Consider the following 13,949-nt stretch of genomic DNA (forward strand, 5'->3'; position numbering starts at 1 on the left):
TATTTGCTGTAGCCTGTGTTTGTGCTGCTCTGCTCTAACTGCTGTGCTCTTGTTCGCATTATAGCATTGCACATATGCGTGTGAATGTCTGCCTGTATAATAAGCGTGAGTAGGAAAGTCCTTGGGAGAATTAAATATCTATCCTGTACTTTCAATTGATCTGCTTCCAATTTGCTCGTTAATCTTTTTCAAGAGGTACCTCTGAGTGTTTTTTTTTTTTAATTGAGATACTATTATAAGGTTTTCTTACAGATGTGAGGCATAGTGTAACACTTACATTCAAATGGATGGCTGGGGACAAAGGAGAAAAAAAATGGTAGCAGAGAGGGTTATATCTTTATTTTCTTTTTCCCCAGTGAGGTCTTCAGGCACTGAGAGTGTGCCTGTGCTTTTGTGCAGAAAGGAAAGAAATGAGCAATGCGGACTTCTTGTGGGACTGAAAAAAAGACTTAATTTTAAATTCTAGTTCAGCGTTAGAACGAGAGCCCTGAGTAACAACGAAGCCTGAGGCATTCCCTAGGAGCCACTTATCTTCAAGGCAATTGCCTTGAAGAGCATTTCACAGAGCTTAATTATATTGCTCTCTACCAGCACTACAGGAGACTGCAGACAGACTTAGCACGTGGAGGACTAAGTCTGGCAGGAGAACCACAAGATCGATAGAAATAAGCTGTTTCATACTGCTTAGCAGTATTGCAGAATAGAATGTTTCTGGCTTTGGAATCCAAAGGGAGGCCTGGGTTTTCTTCAGCCTTTCTGAAGAGTTATTCATTTCTTTAGAGAAGAATCTGTGTGTGTAGGAGAGAGATCCAAAGCTATAAACTTGCTTAGAAAATTGCAGTGGTATCCTTGAAATTAATGGGGAAAAACCATGTGAGTTCTGTAGGCATATGAGCTGGTGAGAGGACTGTTGTGTGAAACTGAGAAAAAGTTTCTTTGGGACTCGTGCCAAAGGTGGTTGTTGTTTTTAGTTTTTGTTGGCATTCTGAAAGAATGCACAGCTTTTCCCCACTGAAATATTCTTATGATTAGGATGTATTATCATCCGGCATCTGACTGGAACTGTTTTCCCCTTCAAAGTTTTAGATTATTCAATGTCGCTGAGGTCTATGGAAGAAATGAATCCCATGAATTTCTCTTCTCCTCTTAAAAAGAGAAAGGGCTTTAAATATCTGGCTTATCTCGAATCCACAGTAAAATCTTCAGTGTTTCTCCAGTGCAGGTGCCTTAGTACTACTGTTGTTATACCACAGACTGTTATTGCTGCTGTCACAGCTTTGGTTGAGTGATGTGGTCTCTTCTCCCTGATGATAGGACGAGGGGAAATGGCCTCAAGTTGTGCCAGGGTAAGTTTAGGTTGGGTATGAGGCAAAACTTCTTTACAGAAAGGGTCGTTAAGCACTAGAATAGACTCCCCAGGGAGGTGGTTGAGAATCCCTGAATGTGTTTGAAATCTGTTTGGATGTGGTGTTCAGGGGCGTGATTTAATGGTGGGTTGTTAGAATTAGGGTAGTATGGCTAGGTCGTGCTTGGTCTCTTTAAGGTCTTTAAGGTCTTTTCCAACCCGAGTGATTCTCTTTGAGGTTTTAAACTGAAATAGAAAATAAATCAGAAAATATTTCCAGGATGAGAACTTCCCTTGATGCAGTTCCTTCAAGGGAAGATTGACCCAGTGCAGTGGTGGAAGAAAGCTTTTCGTGAAGTTTTGAAAGATTTCATTCATTTGTAGTTGAATTTGCCCATTTCACGTGCTGGAATAATCCCTTAAGAGAGCCATCTTTTGTACAAAGAACTGGAGTAGGTGTGAATTACTCATGCCATTAAGCTGAAGATCTGACTCCTGTGTACGAAAGATCAGATCAGGACTCTTGGCCCTGTAAGATGTACCAGCTGTACCTTCATTCCACCTACTTAATTCACAGATTTTGTATTCCTGGCTAGTTTTAGCAAGGTTATCCAGGCTTTCAAAAGGACAAGAGGAGAAACACGGAGAGGGCAGTTTTTAAGAACGAAGCTGATAGTTTTTTTTTTTTTCCTTTGGCTTTCTCACAAATAAGGCACCAGAACATTTCCAAGGAAACCAATATGTTTAGGTGTTCTTTCTTCCAAAGGCTATTTAGCAGTCCTATACTACTCTCCGTGGTTTGCTGTGACGTTCTTGCTGGAACAGATAATTTACAAGCTTCCCTTTGCTTGTCTTGGCTGAAGTGCTGAACTCTGCATTTTGTGACCTTGAATGCATGAGGTTAAAGTTAGGAGGACTCACCTGTACTTTTAAGGAAGTTGTACTGATATTGTTTCTACCTTATTTCATGACATGTATTTTGATTGCTGGAGTGGCTGTGAGATCACTGTCAATAGAAGTGTTAGCATGCAGCACCTATTTGTGTGGTGTATCAAAGCTGGAGGTGCACCTTGAAAGTTCTTCAAATAGCTCTGCTGTGAGGATGATGTAAAAAGGCACATAATTCACTCTAGTGAGAAACAGAAGGGGCTCCTGCAAAACTGTGGCTTAAGGCTGAAATGCAGAACCATCTTGATATCCCTCGTTATGTAGCTGGAGATTTTCATAGGTGTCTTGTATTTTAAAATGCAGTGGGGAAACAAAGATCTGTCTCTGCTTCTTGATTAAGCAGTGAAACTCTACTGGTGATGCTCTGTGTAAGAGCAGGCTAAGAGGGGATGTTACTTCTGTTTTAGGTCCCTACGTTTTTGTTTTTGTGAAGCAAATGCGAAATAAATTGTGTCACAAGGAACATTTACTGCAAAACGGTGAGAATGAGGAAAAGAACAGAAAATATATAAATATACAGAGACTTTATTTGTTAAATAAAATACATTTGATCCACAATGAAATTGTGTTTCTTTTCTTTTTTTTGGTTGCTGTTTTTAGAGTCAAACCCTGTAAATCTTGTTTTCACTGATGTAACTTTCGGCTGGAGTCTGACAGGACGGTAGGACTGTATGCAGGTAATTTAATGCAATACAAAACTTTGTTTTTGTAATTTTTCTTTATTTTGAAAAACGATGTGCAGTCCAGTTCACCTGTATTCCACTTGGCCCTATAGTGATATGTATGTATAGAACACATCTGAATTTGCCTTTAAGAATGAAGATGACAGAATTAAAACGTCCTGAGTGAAGCACTCTGTAACATATCTATGCAGGGCTGGGAAAGCTTCCAATGATTTCCAGCATCACAGGTCCTCCTTTCTCCTGGTAGCTTAGGGGCCTTTCCATTAATATCCTATTTCATGTGTTGCCACAATTTTTTTTTTTTATTATTTTTTTTTTTTTGCTTGTTTGGTTAAATGCTGGTAACGAAGTTCACAAAAGACTGGATTTTGTAAAAACGTGTTTTTGTTTTTCTGGTACTAATGAAGTCGTTTGTCAGAAACATCTGCTACCTGTGTTTTTAGAGTAGTGAAAATGGCAAGGTGTCTCCTGTACTGAGGGCATTCATTCCACAGTGCTCTTAAATTCCGTAGCAGAAAAATAGATGACTGTCACCAGGAGTAAAACCAAAGCAAATGATCTTTGCAGTGCCTTTACGGACACTGGACTTTGCAGGAGGAGAAAACATGATAAACAAAAGAAAGATGTTTTAAGATGCTGAAGAGAGCAGACTGAATGAATGATAATTAGTGTATGTTTCAGATATGCTGCCAGGTGGATGAGATGAAGGTGTGAGTTTGCCTGCATTACTGCTCTTGGGTTTTGATTATTCCAGTAATTCTAAGAAGCTGTTTTAGAAGGATGTGTACATCTTGTGTCCTTTCGAGTGATCTAATAGGGGTTGTCCAGCTCAGAGGAAAAGGTGTTGTTATTTTCAAGCACATGAGGAGAGCAATTTTTTTCTTTGAAGTCCTATGTGCTCTGTCTGTCACTGCTCCTGCTGTATTTGGGCTTAACTCCGAACTCTTGAAGGCAGTAACAAACTTTCCACACAGTTGAAAGATATTTGGCCGACCTTCTGTTTCCAGGATCCAACTGTTGCCCATTTATCCGGGGGGTAATTCACAATGTTGTGTACAGTATGTATTTGTGGGAAATGTGATTCCTTTATGAATTGTGTAGACTTACAGATATCGTGGTGACACTTTCTGCCCAGAAGCAGTTCCTAAATTTCACCAGTGTAGGGGGGAGATAAAGTTCAGCAGCTTTCTGTTTCATGAAGATGCTGTAGGTTATATGTGGCTTCGAAGGGTACCCGAAGCCAGCAGAATCTTTGTCTTGTAACGCAAGGTTTAGACAGCAAACTTTAGACTGCAGATTATTGGAAATACTTCCACACAGGACCGTTGTTGAAAAATGTTCCGCTAGGACCATCTTCTTTCTTTCTCTTCTTTATTCTCAGCTTGTGAAAACGAATGTTTTCAAATGACCTTCACCGATAACCTTTCCTTCATCCGATACGTAAGTTCTCATCTAAATGAAGAGACAGAGCCACTTAAATTCAGCCTACTTCAGACAGATACTTGAGTCTGTTTCATCTGGAATCCAGGTAATAAAACTAAATTGGGCATGGCTGACCTACAGTAATGCTGCTGACATTTTTAAAGGATTCTGAGTTTTTCACAAGTGGAAACACTTGGTTCATCTCAACATCTCCCTTGCAGCAACGAAACCATTTACCACTCTTCTGAAGAGATGCTGAGAGCAAGAGGATGGAAAAAAGGACAGCTTAAAAACATGAGTAGAACTGCTAAACATGAGTAGAACTGCTAATTCATTTCTAATGTGGGTTTTCTCTTTTTTGATTTTAAAATGTTCTTTCATTTAAAAAGAAAGTCTGGTTAAAGCCTTTTCATGCTCTGCATCCCCAACAGGGGGATGTAACAGGGTGCAGTGTAACAAACTGCATCCAGTGCCTATTTTATTTTTATGGATGTAAATCAAAGTCTGTGCTGATGCTGCTTTTTCTTTGAAAATGAGCTTGTTTCCCTCTGCTTTTAATCTGTTTGAGTAATATGCTTCTGCAAGAATTTCAGAAGGTATTGCATAAATCTGTAATGAAGTGTGAAGCTAAAACAGATTCCTGAAGAGAAGCATAATGGTGCTTCATTCATGAAAGTGGGAATTAAATTATTGAAGAGAGGAAAATGTGGATGGGCCATGGAGAAATGAACTGAGGAAACAAATACAAAATCTCATAAAAGGAGAAAAAGGAAAAGCTGAGAAGCCCTAGGCAGATATTAAATTTGCCAAATGAAATGCCCAATGGACTTCAATACAGTATTAATTAGTGATCTGTATGATTACCTATGTCCTGCGTTCTGGTTGGGCTTTAATTATTTCTGATGTTATGACTTAGGGATAAATAACTTCATTTGTGCAGTGATAAACTGAAAGAATTTCAGACTAAAACTGAATTTTAACTCTCTCAGGCTTTCCCAGTCTCAGTGCATCTCTGCTGGATGCAATGCTCTGTGTGGAAGATCATCGTTTGCTTTGGAGTGCTGAGGTACGTGCGTAGATTTAAATCCAGTTATTTGCTTGTGTTTGTGGGATTTGGCTGAATGACCCGACTTAAAAGCAGGTGGATAACATAAGGGATTCTTTGCAGAATCGTGCCACGTTCTAAATGGTTCTCTGTGTAGCACAGAACATCCCTTACTCTTTTCTTCTGGATCCTCAGTTTCATGTTTTCCTGGAATAATTTTCTCCCTTCTCACCATCAAGTAATCAATACTAAATTGCTTAAAGGTGCTGTTACTGAAATTTGCTTTCTTAAATGAACTAAGGTTTATTTTCTCAAGCAGTATGAGAACTCTAAACGTTTCTTTTCACCTTTTTGTTGTGCTGTTGCTTTCTGCCATTTCAATTGACTCCACACGTGCACGTTCATCGCGCTGAAAGCACAATCTATAACTGAGGAATGGGCTCTGAATTTGTGCGGCTGGCAAAAGCCGTGGTCTCAAAAAGACATCAGAACCCTTTCAAAATGTTATGATGGATGTTTCACAGAGAGGATTTATTCTTTGCATTGTACTGTAGAACATAAAATTAATATAATGGCAAGAGATGTTAGGCATGCTCATCTCTAATCACGGCTTCACAAGATACAGCTTGAAAGCGTATTTTCCCATTGAAACTGCATTTGTATTACACATTATATAGGTATTGTTTTCAATGTATTACAAAGTTAATTTTCTCTGTCAGATGGTTGCAAATTATTACTGGCATCCTTTGTTATCTGCAGAATCAAAGTAATATTAATAAAAGTAACAATAAGGGCTGAGCTGTCCCAGCATTCCTGTGTGCGCTACAGGTGATAAGCAAAGTATCCTCAGATATCCACAGCGCAACAGAAGGGCTTTATTATCTGGAAGTCAGATGTTTCATAATTCATAAATGAATTAATTTTGTGTCCATGATGTCAGCCAAAAATTGGAGCTCGCTGGTGATTCTTGAGGGTCTCCTTTACGTGGTTTTGAGCAAAACTGTAAGGTGAGAAATTATTTCCAGTTAATGATGTGGGCTGTGTTCTCACAGGTAGAATCAGAGATGAACTGTGGTCTCTGCAGGCATTGTACCCATGAATGCATCTCTGCTCAGTGTCTGTATTTCTGTCCTGCAGCTTTCTTTGGTCCCGTTTCAAACCCAGCACAGGATGCATATGAAATGACAACTGGCTCCATCGTGCTCCAGGTGGCCGCTGGTGATATTACCAGGGAAGCTGGAGACATTGTCATAAACATATACAATCAAACTTTCAACCTCTGAACAGGTACTTCAGTCACTATTATGTGTGGAAATAGTCTTATTCCTACACGTAATAGGGAGGACTAGGTAAGGTGAGTGGGCAGCTTTCTTGTTATTCTATGCTACTGCATTTAAGACTTGCAGAAAAGTCAAATTATTAGCTTCAATTTTTCAATATAATCTTTCCACAGAACATCCCTTAGATTATAGGAGATGAACCTTATTGTGGTTTTTAGCTCCGTGAAACTTCTTACGTTTCTCAAGTAGTCTGTTTTGACTTGAAATGCGTAAGCCTAAAACTTAAAAAATAAAAAATAAAAAACTAGTATCTAATTATAAATTGTGCTTTTTACCAAGATGAGAGAGTATGGAGTATCTGATTCTGCCTTAGGCAGGACTTCAATGGAATTAACAGTAGTAACCATGGAATCATTCTTCTCGTTTAAGGTGTCTCTAAAGCAGTTTTGGATGGAAGGTGCTGGGAAAGAGGTTGAAAATGAATGTGCTGAACAAGGTATAGTGCAACTTTTCTGTCCTTTCTGAAGGCTCACTCGCATGATGGGGAGTTGGTTGGAATTCTTTCTCAGTGCCCACTGTACACCTATCTGTCTTATGCACTGTGTCATGTCAACTAGTCTTTAATCAGTTGATGTGATATATGTAAACATCTAACAAGGAAAGAAAGGAGTGTTTTTCAAGACAAAAGAGCATCTAAACCTTTGTAAAGAACAGGATCTACCTATGATTGCATCCTCTTATTCCAATAAAGCTTTAAATGATATAGACAAGTCCCTAGAGAACACAGGTATGAGTTGGGAAGATGTTAGCAGAACTCTCTGCCTGCATCTTCTTTTCTTATCCCTGAGTGAAAAAATGTTTGCTGTTATCTTCAATAGCAACCCACTGATGTTCCCTCTGCGTGACTAAGAGGGAAAACTCTTTGCATCTGGGTTCCTGCCTTAGAAGAGGCATCTGTAGACCAAACTGAGCTAATGAATGGCAAACACAATGAATGTGGAATAAGGATGGAGAAGTATTTGCCTTAAAAGCCTGTTTGCAGGCTTCCTGTTTAGTTTGATAACCAAAGTGAGGAAATCTCTGGTATGGAGGCCAGCTCACAAGAGCAACGGAAGGGAAAGATTACATGGAGAAGCTGAGCAGTCTCGTGTAAAGACTGCAGTACTCAGTCTGCATGAGTTTTCTACATCTGCAGAGCAAGCATGGAAAAGAAAGGAGCAGAAAACTTTATTTGGCAAAAAGGCAAATAATTCACAGTCATCAAGTGAATCCCAGAAAGTAAAAATAAACAGGGAGGTATTTTTCAGCATGTGGGGAGAGACTTGAAGCTTATTCTGGGATGTATTTGTTGTTGTTTCTTATCTCCTAATGATGATTACTGCATATGTGTTGTAAATAATTGATTGTTTACTTACCCCTGCTTATGTCTCAGCCTTGCAGATCACTGATGGCTAAATAACCACCAAAACAGGAAGCTTGCTGTGCAAAAAACAAACAAACAAACAAAAAAAACCAATAATAATAATCCACTTTGTTGCCTAAGCTGATATCCAAGTATCATTCTCCAGAATGCTTCAGGAATGTGAATTACAGCAGTACACCTCTGTTACCTTCCCAGTGATTGAAACAGGTTTGTCATCTTCTTGAACTGGTTCAGTACATGCAATTATGTAGATCTCAGAGCTGATATAATTAGCTTATCTGGAAGGGTGATTCTTTAGTGGAAATATATTTAGAAACCATCAGGAGACTTACAAAGAGGCTGGAAACTTAACCTTTGCAGTTTGATAGTAGGTAATGAGTGCTCTAGAGCTGATTCTCTTGATAACAGGGGCTCAAACATATTTCTAATATATTATAAATATATGCATCCTCCAAATGGAAAATGCGAGGCAGTTTTGGCAAATAAAGTTGATCAGGCTTGTTTAGATCTGTGGAAGTAGAAACCTGGCTGAAAAGTACAATTCTGAAAGAACAGCTTCAAAGAGAAATCAAAGATTACTCCATCTTCGATTTTGAGGCAGAGAATGAGGAACTACGTGACCTACAAATGAGGCTAAATATTGCTCTGCTCTTGGGAGTCAACTTTACTCAAATCACAGGATTTAGCCAGGATGTCTGGTTTGCTTGCTCAAGTATCCAAGATGTGATCCACAGTGTTAAAACTGCTACATACAAAGCAATCTAAGAACTTTTTCAAAGCCTAATTAAGTGGAAATATTTGGGGGTGAAAAAAGGTTCCTATGTGTTCTCTAACAGTATGACAAATACGCTCTTGGAAAGTGCTTTTATAAGAAAGCAGAAAGATGTTTCAGTGTCATTAACAAGAAAAAGTACATGGTGAACATACAAGGTAGATGTGCTACAGGTGGGGAAGGACATGTAACACACGTACTGATAAATCTGCAGGTTAGTAAAAACATCTTGATGTGCTGGCTGGATATTCATACACTAAGCTAGGTAGCATCTAGCTGAGTCAGAGTAAGAAATAGGAAGAATACGTAGAATATCATTAGATGTTATTTTCCATCTCTGGAGAAGGTATTAGAGTGGGGAATGACAGTAAAAGGATTACTTACTGCAGTTATTTAAAACCGTTGGAAATAGAGATAATGCAGTCAGAAGTTCTTAACGGGCTTACCAGCAATAATTAGACATGCTTGTAGCAGTTGTCATTCTAAACCATTTCTGTTCTCAAGATGGGACCTATTCTATTTATTTCAATATTTCCATTATAAAAAGTATCTTTCTCCAGTCCTTACAGGACTCTTCCTGGTCATTTCCATTGTATGCCATGCAAGGACACACACACTGACCAACATAGCTGACTCATTTACTTTTTCTAAGTGGTCATCGAGGTAAGCAGGGATAAGACAGAAAATAAAAACTTTACTGGTGATTAATTTTGGGGTCCCAACAGGGGGGCAAATGAGATGGAAATAGCATTAAAGGTAATCACAGCATCTCTATTTCAAGAATTTTGATATTTTAGGCTTGCACAGGCTTGTACATCTGACACATATTTTTGCAGTGTTATCTTCCATCTTGCTCAGAGTGCTAGGTGACAGTTGTAGTCAGATTACCAAGCAAAAAAAGTGGTACAGAACTCAAGAGCAGACTTGCTTGAATGGCTTGTCCCTACCTGGTTGTCACCACTCACTGTGGATCTCCTTATTTCCACGAGGATATTTGCCTGAGCTATGTATATGAGCCATTTGACCAGTTCTCTTGGATATCTAAAATCTCTTTCTGGCCTCTCTTTTCTTTCCCTAAGAAAAGGGGAAGAAAGAAAAATCAAGGCTTAAAGTAAATTACAACGTCTTATCTTTCCACCGTCTGCTAAGCAGTCTGGTTCAAACGCAGTTCCTGACTTCTGCCAGCAGCTTGCGCCGTTTATCTTTCTCACACCCAGAAGGCAAGACTTCAGCAGAAATCTCTCTGAGGTTGCATTAGAGCTGGTGTGACAAACAAGAGGGACAGCACAAAGGCTGTAAAGGAGAAACATCCCTACTTTTGATACTGAAATGGCTGCCCAGGGAAGTGGTGGAGTTGCTGTCCCTGGCAGTGTTCAAGAGGCGTCTAGATGAGGAGCTGTGAGGTATGGTTTAGTTTGTGGTAGCAATGCTGATGGGAGGATGGTTGGACTAGATGATCTTGCAGGTTGTTTCCAACCTTGTGATTCTATGATTCAATGTAAGCACCTCTATTAACAATGCTGCATTCCCTACCCAGAGCTGCATGAGTTAATGTGGCCCCAAAGACATATTAAACGTGCAGCTGCATATACCATCAATTATAGAAGCAGCCTAAATAATTTACAGCCTCAAAAATCATAAGACATGATGGCTTGTGGGGGAGAAAAAGCTTTTGAAATACATTTTACAGTACAGTAAAAAAACAACTTGTTATTGGCACATCCCAGTCTCATTGTGAGACTTTTCTTTTTTAACGACGCTGCTCACAACTGTATGTGACACTATCAAGCTCTCCACACACACACACGCTTGTCTGTTCAGCTGACAGACAGGGTCTTTATTTTGAACACCTATGATGCCTCTGCAAGCACTGCTTTCCATAAGCCAAGCATGGCTGCTGCCTGGAAAATAGCTCGTACAGGCTACTTGGAGACATGGCAACTATCTGGCTCCTCAAGTATCACAGGAGCCAACAAATAATATTAATTTCATACAAAAATGCAACTGATATCCAAAAAGCTTAGAAGCTGCAACAGGTATATTTAAGCTGTCTTCAGATGCTCGGTATCTAAAAGCAGTGTTCAGTATGTGAGTTTAAAGTGGTAGGTTGTTGAAGTTTCTTTTTTTTTTTTTTTTTTTTTTTTGCCAAACATCAGTCTGATCCTGCCCATCCACCAGTTTGTGGGCTGACCCTAATGCTTCTAATGAGAATTAGAGGATATAAATCTGTCTTTGAGCCAGTATTACTACTAGCATGGAAGCATCCTATAGACGAAATACTGCACAGGTGTCTGTACTATTTGCCATGTCTTATCCACTACGTACAAGCGCAGCTTAAAAAGAGTTTAACATTACAAATGGAAATACATGTAATGCTTTCACTCTTCTTCCTGTTGTGATATATATATTTTCCCCTCTTTTTGTGCAAGAGAACAACAGGGAATTGCTTTTTATTAAGGTCAGAACTTAGATCCATTGAGCGTGATGTTAACTGGCTGTGATCTAGTCTGCCACCACTGAACAGGATCAGAAGAGCAGTGTATTTTCACTGGCAGCAGCATTATGCTGAGAGCCAAGTGAGGAAACTTGTCTGAGCTGTGGTTGTGCTAGCTGAATGAGAGATGTCCCTGGTGGGATTTCTCACTAATACCAGGTTGAGGACAAAAGAAAAAATACTTCAGAGAAAAGTCTGACTGAACTTTGCATGCAGCTATATTCAGGTCTCTGGATAAGGTCATAAGATAGGAGGCGTTACTTTTGGATCAGCCTTCATAAGGAGAAGATGCATGCAAGTTAAGTATACATACATATAGTTCTCACTGACCATTTCCTTTGCCTGTTGTGATCCAGTTTCAATCTAAACAGTACAGAAATACAGCCAGGTGTCCAACTCATTATTAACTGGGGTAAAAATAACTTTTACAAACGTTCTGTTTGAAAAATTCTAACAATTTCACAGTTAGAGAAATTCTGATGATTATCCCAATTAATTCAGTCAAAATGGAAAGCGCCAAAGTTGCACGCTGCCAGAAGACTTAGAGCAGGGCTCCAAAATACATGAGATGAGGGTCATAATAAGAGAGTGCTGATGCTGACATACTGTGCACTCATGAGCAAATTATCTCAGCGTGTTTTTTTGGGACTATGCTTCAGATCAAGTATCAACTCTCCAGAAAGGTAAAATAAAGAATATTTGTAAACATCATTGACTTTGTGTGGTTTTTTTTTGTTTTTGTTTTTGTTTTTGTTTTGAATGCTCTGTGTTCAGTAAGAAAGGCAACACTGAAGAAACTTTATCCAATATTTTCCCTGGCACTTGAAAGCTGTTAATCAAAAGCTCAGCTGAGACTGCAGTCACTCTTCTGGACTCCTATCCACATTACATAACCAGCCCGTAACAAGCAAACAGGAAAGAGATGCTCTGACTGCTCTGTTGTTCCAGTTTCTCTGAGCTTGTTTTATTTCATGATTTAGAAGCAAATGATACATATAAAAGTTGTTCAGCTAACACAAGCATCTTCTTGTACTGCCTACATTCCCTCTTGAAGCACGTAAGGTAGAACTAACTCAAACATCTTCGCTTTGCATTGCACTGGGTTTTCCTTCATAGTATTTACTAGCATCAGGCTAATGAAAGAGAAATGCTACTGCTCCAGCAGTGAAATAATTAAGCACATAGTTAATTTACCGTGTGTTCCAAGGATTACAATGGCTTATCTATCTCAGGTAACACAGATTCCCTAGTACTGACCCAAAGAGCCAAAACTGTGCTTTCTATAGAGTTTATTATACAAACAACCAGCTATTTTTTTTCTGCCCCGAATAACATCAAGGCTCAATCAGCTGATGAAACGGGGAGACTTTCTGGAAAACTCCAGATGTACTGCTCATAGCCTAATTCAACACAGCATCTGCTTTGATGTGGAGATTCGGAGACCGCCTAGCCTAGCCTAAGCACAAAGCAAATGGGATCAATGGATCAGGAAAGATATTCAGTCTTAGATAAGGTTGTGCCAACCTTTTTCTCTCTATTCCATTCTATAGAAAGGATGTCAAAACTGTGGGGGAACACGTGACTATGAATGAGTCACCAAAGGGTTTATCAGACCCTTTGATAGACCTTATCACTGTGAAGCCTTGGGAGACTGGAGTGCAAGACAGAGAGCAAACAGAGTCTGATGGTAAACAGAAGGTTCTTTTGTATGCACTGTCAATCTTACCACACTTGAGAAACCTTTCATCCTTTATCACTGTTGTCTGGGAGAAGCTAGGGCCAATTAACTGATTAGAGGAACTGTTAGAGGAACAGGAACTTCTTGTTTGTAAGCGAATGGTGTATAAGATGTGTGTTGAATACAATAAGGGAGAACTCTTCTGACAAGCAACTGAGAGAGCTCTCTAACCCAACTGAACGCCGACAAAAAAACACTTTCCCTGCAAGGATCTCCCACCCTTTTCCCAAGGGTTTATAATGCATGCTATTAGGCAGTTCTTCCTGAGATTCACTTTGAATTGCAGAACATACTTCTTCAAGATGTTAAGGCCCTCCCAGAACAACTAGCAGAAACGTAGCTTGGCTCACAGGCTTTGTCACCATAAACGGCTTTTATCTCTACTTCTAGTAGTCTTTACTAGCCAGACATCCACTTTGAACACCCAGCAATTACACCTTCAAAATATATGTGTGGTTTTTTCACACCTTCTGGAGTTTTTGTTTGAAATGTGATGAGCTGTTGCCTTTTTGAGTAAAAAACAAAGATCCTTTTGAAAAAGTCAAGAAGTCATTATTATGCAATTCAGAATGCTTATTCCACTTCACATAAGATACTCTGAAGTTCCCATGATTATATCCCAGCAAGAGTAGAGATTGGCATAGCAGCAGAGTTCTCTTCTGCTATGGTGGGAGATCACCAATCATTGATGCAGAGCATAGGAAACCAGTAGGCTGGTATTTTTTGTCAAAAGCACAATGTCTTCTCTGCCACGAGTAAAACATCTCATCTTGCAAAATGCCTTGAAAGCACTGCAGCT

The sequence above is a fragment of the Tetrao urogallus genome (assembly GCF_951394365.1).
Source record: "Tetrao urogallus genome assembly, chromosome: 8".
NCBI classification, from domain to species: Eukaryota; Metazoa; Chordata; class Aves; order Galliformes; family Phasianidae; genus Tetrao; species Tetrao urogallus.